General features: G+C 43.0%; 1 pseudogene; it reads right to left on the bottom strand.

Annotated features, from left to right (window-relative positions):
* Window positions 1-272: 272 nt before the first annotated feature.
* LOC108515921 (40S ribosomal protein S4, X isoform-like) lies at window positions 273-1,063 on the bottom strand (annotated as a pseudogene).
* Window positions 1,064-12,372: the final 11,309 nt, after the last annotated feature.

The raw sequence follows: 12,372 nt of genomic DNA, 5'->3' as shown, positions 1-12,372 counted from the left end.
GAACACAGATGCAGGAGGACTTAGGTGTCAGGCTGAAGATCACTTATGTCTTTTTTTTTTTTTTTTTTTTTGGCTATTAATCATGCCATGTTATTTTTAATTATGTACAAAGATCTAACATGTCACCCAGGGACCATTTCACCCACTGCTCTGTTTGGCCGCCAGTCTTTTGTCTCTCTNTTTTTTTTTTTTTTTTTTTTTTTTTGGCTATTAATCATGCCATGTTATTTTTAATTATGTACAAAGATCTAACATGTCACCCAGGGACCATTTCACCCACTGCTCTGTTTGGCCGCCAGTCTTTTGTCTCTCTCTTCAGCAATAGTGAGGCAGATACCCTTTCCTCAGGGAAGAGAAATTCATGGTTTGTTGCCCTTGCCGATAAGTAAAATGTTGGAAATTCAAGCGGTAAAGCTGTTGCCATTGGCATCTTTCACTTGAACCACGTCAAACGATCCAGGGTGCCTCTCTCTGTTGCTGATCACACCAATTCTTCCCAGGTTAGCACCTCCAGTCACCGTACACAGCTTACCGGCCTCAAACTTGATGAAATCAGTAATCTTGCTAGTCTCCAAATCAATCCGAATGGTGTCATTCACCTTGATGAGGGGATCAGGATAGCAGATGATGTGAGCATCATGAGTCATCAGATGAGGGATTCCTTTTGTGCCCACAAAGATTTTTCTCACTTTGCACAACTTGTACTTGGCCACCTCAGGTGTAATAAGATGTATATCAAAGCGACTCTTGGTGTCATAGATCAGACAGAAATTCTCTCCCTTCTTGTCAATGCTGATGACATCCATGAATCCAGCAGGGTAGGTTATATCAGTTTCAGACCTTGCCATCCATCTTAGTGAACGGCTGCATGCAAATCTTTACTTCATCTCCTGTCAGGGCATACTTAAAGTCTGTTCCTTAGGAAAATGATGAGGGGGAGACACTCTCTCAACTTGTGGGGACCACTGGATGGACGAGGAGCAAACATACTGGACAATGTATCCAGCATCCAATGCTTTGGAGCTGCTACCTGCTTCAGATGCTTCTTGGGACTATGAGTCATGGCTGCGTTAGGCAAGGAAAGAGGATCACCTATGTCTTAACCCTTTCTTTTTGCAATAATAGAATAACTAAACATGGGTAATTTATAAAGAAAAGAGGTTTATTTAGTTGGTTCTGCAAGCTAGGAAGTATGAGAAGCACGGCTCCAGCATCTGCTTGGCTTCTGATGAGGGGCCCATGGTAGGTTAAAACATGATGGAGAGGCGGGGCGTGACGGCTCAAGCTTGTAATCCCAGTGCTCTGGGAGGCCAAGGTGAGCAGATCATTTGAGGTCAGGAGTTCGAGACCACCCTGGCCAACATGATGAAACCCTGTCTCTACTAAAAATATATAAAAAAATTAGCTGGGCATGGTGGTGTATGCCTGTAGTCCCAGCTACTCGGGAGGCCTAGGCAGGAAAATTGTTTGAGCCCAGGAAGCAGAGGTGGCAGTAAGCCAAGATCGTGCCACTGCACTCCCGCCTGGTGACACAGCAAGACTCTTTTTCAAAAGAAAAAAAAAAAAAATGGTGGAAAGGTCAAAGGTGAAGTGGACATGTGTAAAGAAAGGCAAAACCTGACGGATGTCCCGGCTTTATAACAACCCGCCCTTCTGAGAACTAATCCATTCCCAAGAGACCTAATCCAAGACTAATCCAAGAACTCACTCACTACGGCAAGAACAGCACAAGCCATTCATGAGGGATCCACCCCCATGGTCCAAACACCTCCCACTAGCCCCACCTCCCAATGCTGCCACTTTGGAGATCAAATTTCAACATGAGTTTTTTGGGGAAATAAACTCAAACCATACCCATATCATAGCAATCTACAAAATCATGAAAGCCATCAGGGTTGCCATAACCACACTTAAATTATTTTAACTCTGTTATCTAAGGATCCCAGGAACACAAGCAATAAAAATTTTCACTCAAAGCCTTTGCAGAGGAGTCTCAATTCTCATTTAAAGCTTTAATGTCATCATAATGTTGGGTTCCTTAGCCATCCTAAAGGCTGTATGCTCTGAAGCATTTACTTGTTTCTTTTACAACATTAAAAATGGAACACTTCCATTTTTAGGGCAAGCAATTTATTTTATTGGAATTTCTTGGGTAGTCTCCAGCTGTGCAGGCCAAGTGACTTATCTGGGGGTCACAGACACATTCTGAACTTGTGAGCTCTCCATTTCTGAGTCCATCAGAGTGGAAACTCTATTCAGCTTGTTAACACACATTTAGTGAGTCTCTCTTATACACCTGCCCAAATTTATATAGGAAATAGAAGTTTGGAAATGAAAAATGTTTGTTTTGTTCCTTTAAGCCACCTCTAAGAGCTAGACTAGCCTTTCAGAATGAAGGACTATATATCAAGGACTGTACTTCTAAGAGGATCAGCTCAACTCCTGAGTGTTGCATGGGAATGGGGTCAGTCCTAGAGATGACTCGTGGATTGAAATTGATCTAGAAGGGATCAGCAGTGGCCCTGATTGTGTGTTGGTTATGTAGTGGAAGGAAGAAGAAAGAGGGTTCTGTAAAGAGGAAACTCAGTCAGGAAGTGGAAGGACCACAGACTTCTGGGCTGACCCTCCCTGGAGTGACCTTGAGCCCCTAATCTGGTCTGGGGATGACCCCTTTGAATATATTGGAACAGACCCAGAACCCCAAGGATGGAGCACTATTCCCATTCAGGGAATAGTGATGCATGTGGGCCAATCAGTGGCTCACCTAGCCCCACCCTATTCCATGGCTGCCCCACCAGGACCTCGTCTTCTCTGGATCCTGTGCTGCAATGATCTGGGATGCATTTCTGTGTGGTTGAAGTCTTTAGGTAGCAGCTAGGAGAACTACTATTTCTGACATTAAAGAAATCATGTTTGGTGATCATAAACCAGTTTCATCATTTAATCTTTTTGTATATCCAGACTATGACCTTCTCTTTCTTTCTTTCTTTATTAATTTGCCAATTCATTTATTTAGCAAATATTTTTCAAGATCTTTATGTGCACATAGCAGTAGTTAGGAAGGTGAGAGATTAACAAGCACAAAATGTATTCTGTAGAGAGGTGACTGCAGTATTACATGGTGTGACAAAGTGACAATTTAGGGACAAGTTTTGAAAATGACATTCTCCAAAGTTGAATTGAAATAAAACATAAAGTGCGTAAGATTAGCCATTCATAGAAGTTACTCAACCTGACTGACACAAATGAGTCTTCCCCATAGTAACAACTGTAAATATAACTACATTTTGTAATTGGGGAAACACAATATGAGGTTATGTTGTCCTACTATAAAACAAAAGCATTCATGTGTGGGGAGAAAGGGTGAAAAAGAAAAGTATTGGCTGGGCACAGCGGCTCATGCCTATAATCCCAGCATTTTGGGAGGCTGAGGTGGGTGGATCACCTGACCTCAGGAGTTCAAGACCAGCCTGGGCAACAAGGTGAAACCCCATCTCTACTAAAAATACAAAAATTAGCTGGATATGATGGCAGGCACCTGTAATTCCAGCTATTCAGGAGCCTGAGGTGTGAGAATTGCTTGAATCTGGGAGGTGGAGTTTGCAGCGAGCCTAGATCGTGCTACTGTACTCCAGCCTGGGTGACGAACAAAACTCATAACAACAAACCAAAGTATCGCTAGTGTGCCTCCAGCACTGTCCAAGGGAGAAAAAATAATAGACCAGTGTTTGTTATCTAGATGGACATAGTCCCAGAGAAAAGGCTAATATTTGCATAGTGCTTTACTTTACAAAGCGCTTTCATGTACATATCTCTTTCAACATTCACAATTGCCCCATAAACACGCTATCATTATCATTCCTGTTTTATTGAGGAGGAAATGGAGTCTGGAGGCAAAGTGACCTTCCAAGGTCACCTTGTCAATGGAGTAGACCTAGGAGTGATCTGAGTTGAAGGTGAGTGGGGTACTTTCCACTTCCCTGTAGCTGTCTCATATACGCCAGTGAAAACCCACCACAAGGCCAGGCGCGGTGGCTCACACCTGTAATCCCAGCACTTAGGGAGGCCAAGGAAGGAGGATCGCTTGAGCCTAGGAGTTGGAGACCAGCCTGGGTAACATAGTGAGACCCCGTCTCTACAAAAAATACAAAAATTATCCGGGTATAGTGGCATTCCAGCTTTTCCAAGTCCCAAGAATTGCTGGAGCCTGGGAGGTCGAGATTGCAGTGAGCAGCGATGGAGCCACTGCACTCCAGCCTCAGTGACAGAATATGAAAGAAAAAAACGGGGGCTGGCTTCAGGTTTTTGCAACCTGTGTAGCTGTGACCTGCACCAGGGAGGGCCTTACTCTTAGTTTAATGCTTTATTGTCACTATCCTGAAGTTTGTTAATACTTTTTTAACAAGGGACTGGGTATTTTCATTTTGTACCAGATCCTACAAATTGCACAGCCAGTCCTGACTGTACAAGTGATGGCTACCAGCTGGGCATGAGAGTCTTGGGAGTTTGTCCCAAAGTTTTGGGAGCTTGAAAGGTATATGGGATCTGGAAACAAGGACAGGAGAGGAAGTAGGCATAGGGAGAAACATGGGGAAAGGCAGGGTGGTAGGGCATACTGGGCACACTCTCCAGAGTCGTACCATCTTGCAAGCTTGCTGCCTTTGGTTCATTCCAAAATATCCCTGATAAAGAGTTATTGAAAGTAATGACAAAGACTGCAATTACTTTTGCAACAAACTAATACCACAACAGGTCTGTATGCTTAGTCCTTACATGTCTCCAAGGACACCATGATTGACTTGATTGACTCTTGGCCAGCAACTGGGAATATGGCTCCTGAAATGTTCTTTATGGTAGTGACAGATAGTTTTTGTTTCTTTTTGGGACACAGTGTCACTCTATCACCCAGGCTGGAGTGCAGTGGTATGATCATAGCTCACTGCAGCCTTCATCTCCTGGGCTCAAGTAATTGTCCCACCTCAGCCTCCTGAGTAGCTAGGACTACAGGCACGCAACATCATGCCCAGCTAATTTTTAATTTGTTTTCAGAGAGACAGGGTCTTGCTATGGCGCCCAGGCTGGTCTCAAACTCCTGGACTCAAGTGATCCTCCTGTCTCAGTCTCACAAAGTTTTAGAATTACAGGTGAGAGCCAATGCACCTGGCTATGATTGATTGTTTTGCTACATATACTTGGAGCAATGGGCCACACTGTACTGGTTTGTCGGGTTCTTTGCACAAATATCAAGACACTTGGATTTTTTTACTGGGATCTTGAGTGTTGGTTGTCATGACTGGTTGTATAGCAGGAGGTACCTTTGTGACCCACATGCTACAAAGCCCTCAGATTCTGAGACTCATATATACCAGATAGCCCTACCGGAGAGAAAGTGCTCCTGTGTGTTTGTGAATGAGGAAGGAAATCAGAGGCCTATGCTGGGTCTCCCAGGACCCTCCCTGGACTCCTCTGCTTGCACATTCCCTGCCATTTTTGCTCAGTATGCTTTGCTGCAATGAATCTTCAAGCCCTGTCACTGAGTCTCGTGCATCCATCTGGCGAATAACCAAAAACAAGACAGTCTTTGGAAATAGTCCTTACGCTATTTTCTGCATTTTTCATGATCAGAATCCATGTGGGTTTTTTAAAATCACACACACACAAAATTCACTATGACAAAAATTTGGAACTCAGGAAAGAAAAGTATTCGTTAATGAGCTACAAAAATAAGCCATGGCAATGAGCAAAATGCAGGTGGGTGGGGAGGACGCTTGTAACTCTGATCACAAGAAAAGTGGTCATTTCTTTAACATATGAATGGTTCCTATAAACCAAGAAGAAAATCCCAACAATCCAACAGGAAAATTATTGAATGGATTACGCACACAAAAGACATGATAGTTCACTCAAAAAAGAAAGATAAGGATACTAAGCAATAAATTCAAAATTAAACCAAAGTAAGATACCAATGGCGTGAACCAAATGCTTTGCTGACATTGTGGGATAGGGTATGGTAGATTTATATATTGCTTATGAGGGTACAAATTAATACAACTTCTTTGGATTTTAATTTCCCAATAGTTTTAAAAATTTAAAATGACCTGTCCTTTGGCCTAGTGAATCCACTGTAAAAACTATCTCACAGATATGATTCCTGAGCATAGGTTAAATAGAAGACATTCACTCACTGAATGCTGTTTATAAAAGCAAATGTCTAAACAATCCATGTGTCCGTCAACAAAATTCTGGCTGAATTATTCTTAATCCATACATTAGAAAAGTATAGAGCAATTCAAAAAAAATAAGATAAGGGCAGGCGTGCTGTGGCTCACACCTGTAATCCCAGCACTTTGGGAGGCCGAGCCAGGTGGATCACTTGAGGTCAGAAGTTCGAGACCAGCCTGGCCAACATGGTGAAACCCCCATCTCTACTAAAAATACAAAAATTAGCCAGGTGTGGTGGCTCATGCCTGTAATCCCAGCTACTTGGGAAGCTGAGGCAGGAGAATCACTTGAACTGGGGAGGCAGAGGTTGCAGTGAGCCAAGATCACACCACTGCACTCCAGCCTAGGCTACAGAGCAAGAATCTGCCTCAAAAATAAATAAATAAATAAGTAATAAATAAATAAATCTATATGCACTTGACATGTTCAAACCCTTTGCCACTGTAGATGAAAAATGTAATCTGCATAACACAAATAGTGCAATAATATTTATGAAAAAGGTATATTTGCTATATCTTTGATATGCATGTATATGCACAGAAAGGGTTTGTAAGGATGTAGACCCACTTTTTAACACTTCCTTTAAGAGGAATGGAATAGAAAGGTTTTGATTTTTTTTTCCACTTTTCATTCTATGCGTTTTCTTGTTTCTACTAGGAGAATGTATGCTCATGTTACATTTGTGGACAGAGAATAAAAACAATAACTAAGTCAAGAGAATCAGGTTCACAAAAGCCTTACCTGAAACTGCTACAGGGTGAACACCAGGAAAGGTAAAACCTGTTTCTCAGGACAAGGGAATTTCTGTGCCATTTGTGTGTGTAGGAGAAACCCCCAAATTCTCCCAATAAATTGCGAGTCCTGTAGGATAGGCACGCATTTGATGGCCTTGAAGAAGTGATCCTTGTATTTGCCGAACCCCTGAGAGGCCAGGCAGGCCACAAACACATTCCAGATTCGTTGGGCGACTGGGGCCAACGCCGCCTCCGCAGGCAGACGCCGCCTCCGCCGGCAGCTCCCGGCCCAGCTGAAACAGACTTCCCTAGAATTTCTCCAGGAAACGGTTGGGTGGGTAGAGCTCTGGCCCGCGGCTGATTTTTCACCTGCCAAGGCCTGGGTGCTTCCTGCAGGGCCATTTCACCAACGACGACTCCTACCTCTTCTTGGCTTCCAGGATGAGCACCGAGGCCAATTTCGCCTCGCTTCGGCGGTCTCCTACAGCTACTCATTGCTGAACCCGGCCACCTTTGCAGAAGTCAGCAAACTGGATGGCGCGGTGCAGGATTTGCGTGTGGTGCCGGGAAACGGAAGACAGATCCAGTACCAGAAGGTGTGCATGAGGTACAGGGCGCTCTGCTTGCCCCGCAACCCGCTCCTGTACGCCCGCCAGGTGGACCAAACGCTCGACCTGAGCAGCATCTCCTTCCCCATCTACAACCATGGCGGGCATCCTCTCTACCTGACCGGCTTCTTCGGAGGACGCATCTTGGGGGGCAGCCTAGGAATGGACCAGTTACTCCTGCCGGCCAAAGCCATGCGGCTGCTGTACTGCCTGAAGACCGAGGACCCTGAGGACAACGTGCACAGCAAGCAGTGGCTCACCCATTTCCTCGACCAATTTACCAACCTTAAGAACACCTTGGCCTTGAAGAAAATTGAGGTCCCTGGTGGTTCGGGTTTACAGGGACGCCAGGAGAAGGTGGGAGGGATGAGGAAGACTTGCCCCCAGAACCCTAACAAAAGCAGTGCCTGACTGCTTGATGGGGTCCTTGCCTCCAGGCTGGGTGTGCTCTGCTATATTTGGTACTTAATCCAATTTTCTGAACATGACAGATACCAGAAATTGTGAATTTTCGGTAACATTCTAGTCAATAACACAAACCCTGTGTCCACCAGATGGTTCAGTTCAGTACAGACATTGATCTTCATGTTTAATTTTGGGGTTTGGTTTCTAATCAAATTATAGTACTCTGAAATTCTACTTTTAGTTAAAGTCTTCACTGGCTTTGCAGAGCCCCCTAAAACTTGCTTGGAGCTCTCTGGGATTGAAAAACAAACTTTTAAGTAAAAGTTCCATGGTGTTAAGAAGGTAACTAGCTCAGCATTTTTCAGATTAGATACATATGAAGAACCGGCTTAGCATGAGGTCCATGTCAGCTGTTCAGCTACTGCTGGGTCAGCAACCCTATTAAGATGTATAAATGGAGAAGCAGTGTGGGTGTCAGGGCACAACACAGGTGGGAGCAGCGGCCACGGCCTTCATCCGCCTATGGAGAATGAAGTATCCTTGGCAGTTCAACTGTGTTGCTCCAAGTGACATACGTCATGATTTTGGTGGCTGAAGGGTTTTGCCTTGTGTACATACTAGAGTTTCTGGATCTCTTCATTTGTGGATGGACAGGTTCATCTGTGTTGCTCCAAGCAACATAATTTTATTATTTCGGTGGCTGAAGGCTATTCCCTTCAGTATAGATACTAGAGTTCCCTGATCCCTTCATCTGTGGATGGACAGGGTTCTACAAGGGACTGCAGATGACAGGGTTTCCAGAAGCTTTAAGGCTGAAGTGTATTCCATTGTATATCTACACAGCAGTTTCTTTACCCCTTCATCTGTGAATAGCCAGGTTGACGTGATTCCTGGATTGCCTGGAAGAAGCAAATACAGAAGACACCATTGAATTACTAGTTTAGATAGCGGGAAAGAGACATATGTTTACTGTTATCTTCTCTTAGCACATTTGGCATATTATAGAATTTATTTTACTTAGTATATTTTTGTGGCAGGCAGTCCAGTTTACATCACTTTCCAGACAATTGGAATTTTAGGCAACTTCTATGACAGTGATCCCTGTGTTTCACCTGACATACATTCTCATCATACTGTTTGCAGTCACATCATGCTATTGTTCTGGATCAAAAGTATTATCTGTGAAACTCAAGAGAAGGCTGGACTTGCCCACCCGACTCTTGCCAATGATGAGGATCTTCAAGGTGGTCAGCACATCCCCATCCATCCCTACCCTGCTCGGCTGTGAGCCCAGCTGTCCACCCTGCGGTCCTCCTCTCAGCTTTTCAGCAGGGAAAGCTGCCCAGAATCCATGTGTTTTTATGAAACATCCATCAATTTCATTTAATAATACTAAAGATTGATCATGATAATATGCATAATGATAAACCTCAGTCCCATTATGTCTTTTCTTAAACTGCTTTCTAAAATTTGAAATTTGTTCTTTTCTTCTGAAGATTTTGGAGGATCTAGTTGAATTTCAATAATTTTAAATGACTTTTAAAAAAACCCCACAAAACCCTGTATGATCCAGATACCATCTCGCCACTTGGAGAGTACCTTTTATTTTGGAGACCATGCACTTGCTAAAACAGGCTTGGAACAGCCTACAGAGTGCATGCCTTTGGGTCCTCTTGGATTGATTACTGCCATTCTTTCTTCTCCAGCATTCCAGAGGCACTGACTCATGGATTACAAAGTGTTTCAAAATTCTACCACATATGTCCCTGCTAACTCTAGTTTGATTTTATATCTTTGCAAAACTTGACCTCTAATGAGGTCTTAGGTTTATTTTATAATCCACTGAGTTAAAAATAACTAGACATAGATTGCCTTTATATGGTATTCATCTGTATACTCAGCTCTTAGGCTATTGGTTAGGACTTACACAGTTAAAAAACTCAAGATGCATATTTAGAAGATGTCAGAAAAACACTCACTTTCTAAGTCTTCAAAGCTATTTTCTTTCACGTTGTCTCTCCTGACCATTGAGAATGCTCTTGAGGCCAGGCACAATGGCTCACACCTGTAATCCCAGCAGCTTAGGAGGCCAGAGTGGGAGGATCACTTGAGCCCAGGAGTTCGCGACCTGCCCGGACAACATGGCAAAACCTCGTCTCTACAAAAAATACAAAAAATTAGCCAGGTGTGGTGTTGCACACCTGTAGTCCCAGCTACTCAGGAGGCTGAGGTGGGAGGATCCCTTGAGCCCAGGAGGTTGAGGCTGCAGTGAGAGGTGACTGCACCACTGCACTCTAGCCTGGGCCACAGAGCAAGACTCATCTCAAAAAAAAAAGAATGTTCTTTGTTTATATTAATACTATGCATATGGTTATTTTACTATTTTTAAACTTTTCATTAAAATATCTTATTGTTGAAATATATTTTATATTTCATTTCAATTTATAGTTTTGTGTGTGTGTGTGTATGTATATATATGTGTGTGTGTGTATATATATATATATATATCTCCCTTGCTTTGCAGAATATCTGTACTAAAACATTTGACTATAAAGGCAAGTTTCTATCTTTATACTCCCATCATCACAACTGGGGTTTGTGTAGAATGCTCATTACCTCCCTTGCTCTTTCAACTCTTCAGAAAGTCAGGCATTGTGAGAGGTGAAGGGAATTGTCACTGTAATCTGTCATTCACCGCAGAAGCTGAAGTTCCTCTTGTCACGCTAAGCTCAAAAATCTTCGGAGGTTCTCTTCTCTACCAAATCAAGTTGAAACCCCTCCTACTGTTTTTAAATTTCCTCTGTAGTCTAGCCCTATCCTGTCTATTTGATCCCATTTTTCACCACTCCCCAGCATGGGCATTTAGCTCCTTACGGTGCTTAAAACAAGGCTGACCACATAGTAAATATATGCACACTTATTGCTCAGTTTTTCGTTTTTAAGAGATGGGGGTCTTGCTATTTTGCCCAGGCTGGAGTGCAGTGACTATTCACAGGTGTAATCATAGGTCACTGCAGCCTCAAACTTCTGGGCTCAAGCAATCCTCCCACCTCAGCCTTCCAAGTAGCTGTGACTGCAGGCATGCATCACACCCTGCTTATTGATGGATTTTAAAAGATAGAAACAAAATATTCTAACACACTATCAGCATATGAAACAAAGCTATTACAAAAACAAAAACATTTATAAGATGATTGGAGAAAGCTGAACTTTCACTAAATATTTGATATTAAGAGATTATTGTTAACTTTTTAGGTGTTAGTGGTATTGTGTATCGTGTTCATGTTAAAAAAGAATCCTTGCTTTTAGGTGTATATATGATATCTGGGATTTGCTTCAGAATGATTGTTGGAGTGGATGGTGGTACAGATGGAACCTCACTGATAATTATTGATGCTGAGTGATGGGTACATGGGAGTTCATTGTACCATTCTTTCTACTTCTGTTTGTGTTTGGAAATTTTTATTTTAAAAGATTTTAAATGTTAGCAAAAGTGAAAACCAAAACAAACAAAACTTGTGACTGAGAAGAGGCTGCAACTGTTGACAAGCCAATGGCATATGGCAGTGGCTGGGAAGACTGGGGGGGGTTTGGGGCTTGGGAGAACTTTCAGAACTTACTCGACTCCAGGTCAGAGTCTGGTAAGAGAATTCAGCAATTCTCCTTGCTCTTTCCTGAACCTTTTTTAGGGCTTTCTCCAGATTTTTTTTTTTTTTTTTGAGATGGAGTCTTGCTCTGTTGCCCAGGCTGGAGTGCAGTGGTGCGATTCCAGCTCACCACAACCTCCCCACACAACCTCTCAGGTTCAAGTGATTCTCCTGCTTCAGCTTCCCGAGTAGCTGGGACTACAGGTACGTACCACCATGCCCAGCTAATTTTTGTATTTTTAGTAGAGACTGGGTTTCACTGTGTTGACCAGGTTGGTCTCGAACTCCTGAATTTGTGATCCGCCCCCCTCAGCCTCCCAAAGTGCTAGGATTACAGGCGTGAGCCACTGCACTCAGCCTCTCCTGATTTTCTATAACCAGTTATGAGATGGGCTAAATCTGACCTGACCTATCAGTGAAATCATTACATACTTAAGAGGAAGATCAGAAAGCCCATTTCATCCAGAAATATCTCTCTTGTGCTCTGCCATACATGCCTGAAGTTCCCTGAACTGAAGCAATGAGCACCAGTTAATGTGATGCCCTCAATAAAAATTAGACACGCACTTACTTACGCAGGCGCAATCACACATGGTATAACTTGCTTTTCCACTTTGGTGCACAAATATAATCTTGCCTCATTTGGAGAGCTGACTGCTTGAATGCCTACTTGTTCCACTTCCAGGCAAACTAACATCTTCTTTTCTTTTCTTTTTTCTTTTTTTTATTAGCTCTTATCCCAAATAATATCTTCTT

The sequence above is a fragment of the Rhinopithecus bieti genome, unplaced genomic scaffold (genome assembly GCF_001698545.2).
Source record: "Rhinopithecus bieti isolate Rb0 unplaced genomic scaffold, ASM169854v2 scaffold_35595, whole genome shotgun sequence".
NCBI lineage: Eukaryota > Metazoa > Chordata > Mammalia > Primates > Cercopithecidae > Rhinopithecus > Rhinopithecus bieti.
This window is presented reverse-complemented; position numbering and strand designations above follow the sequence as displayed.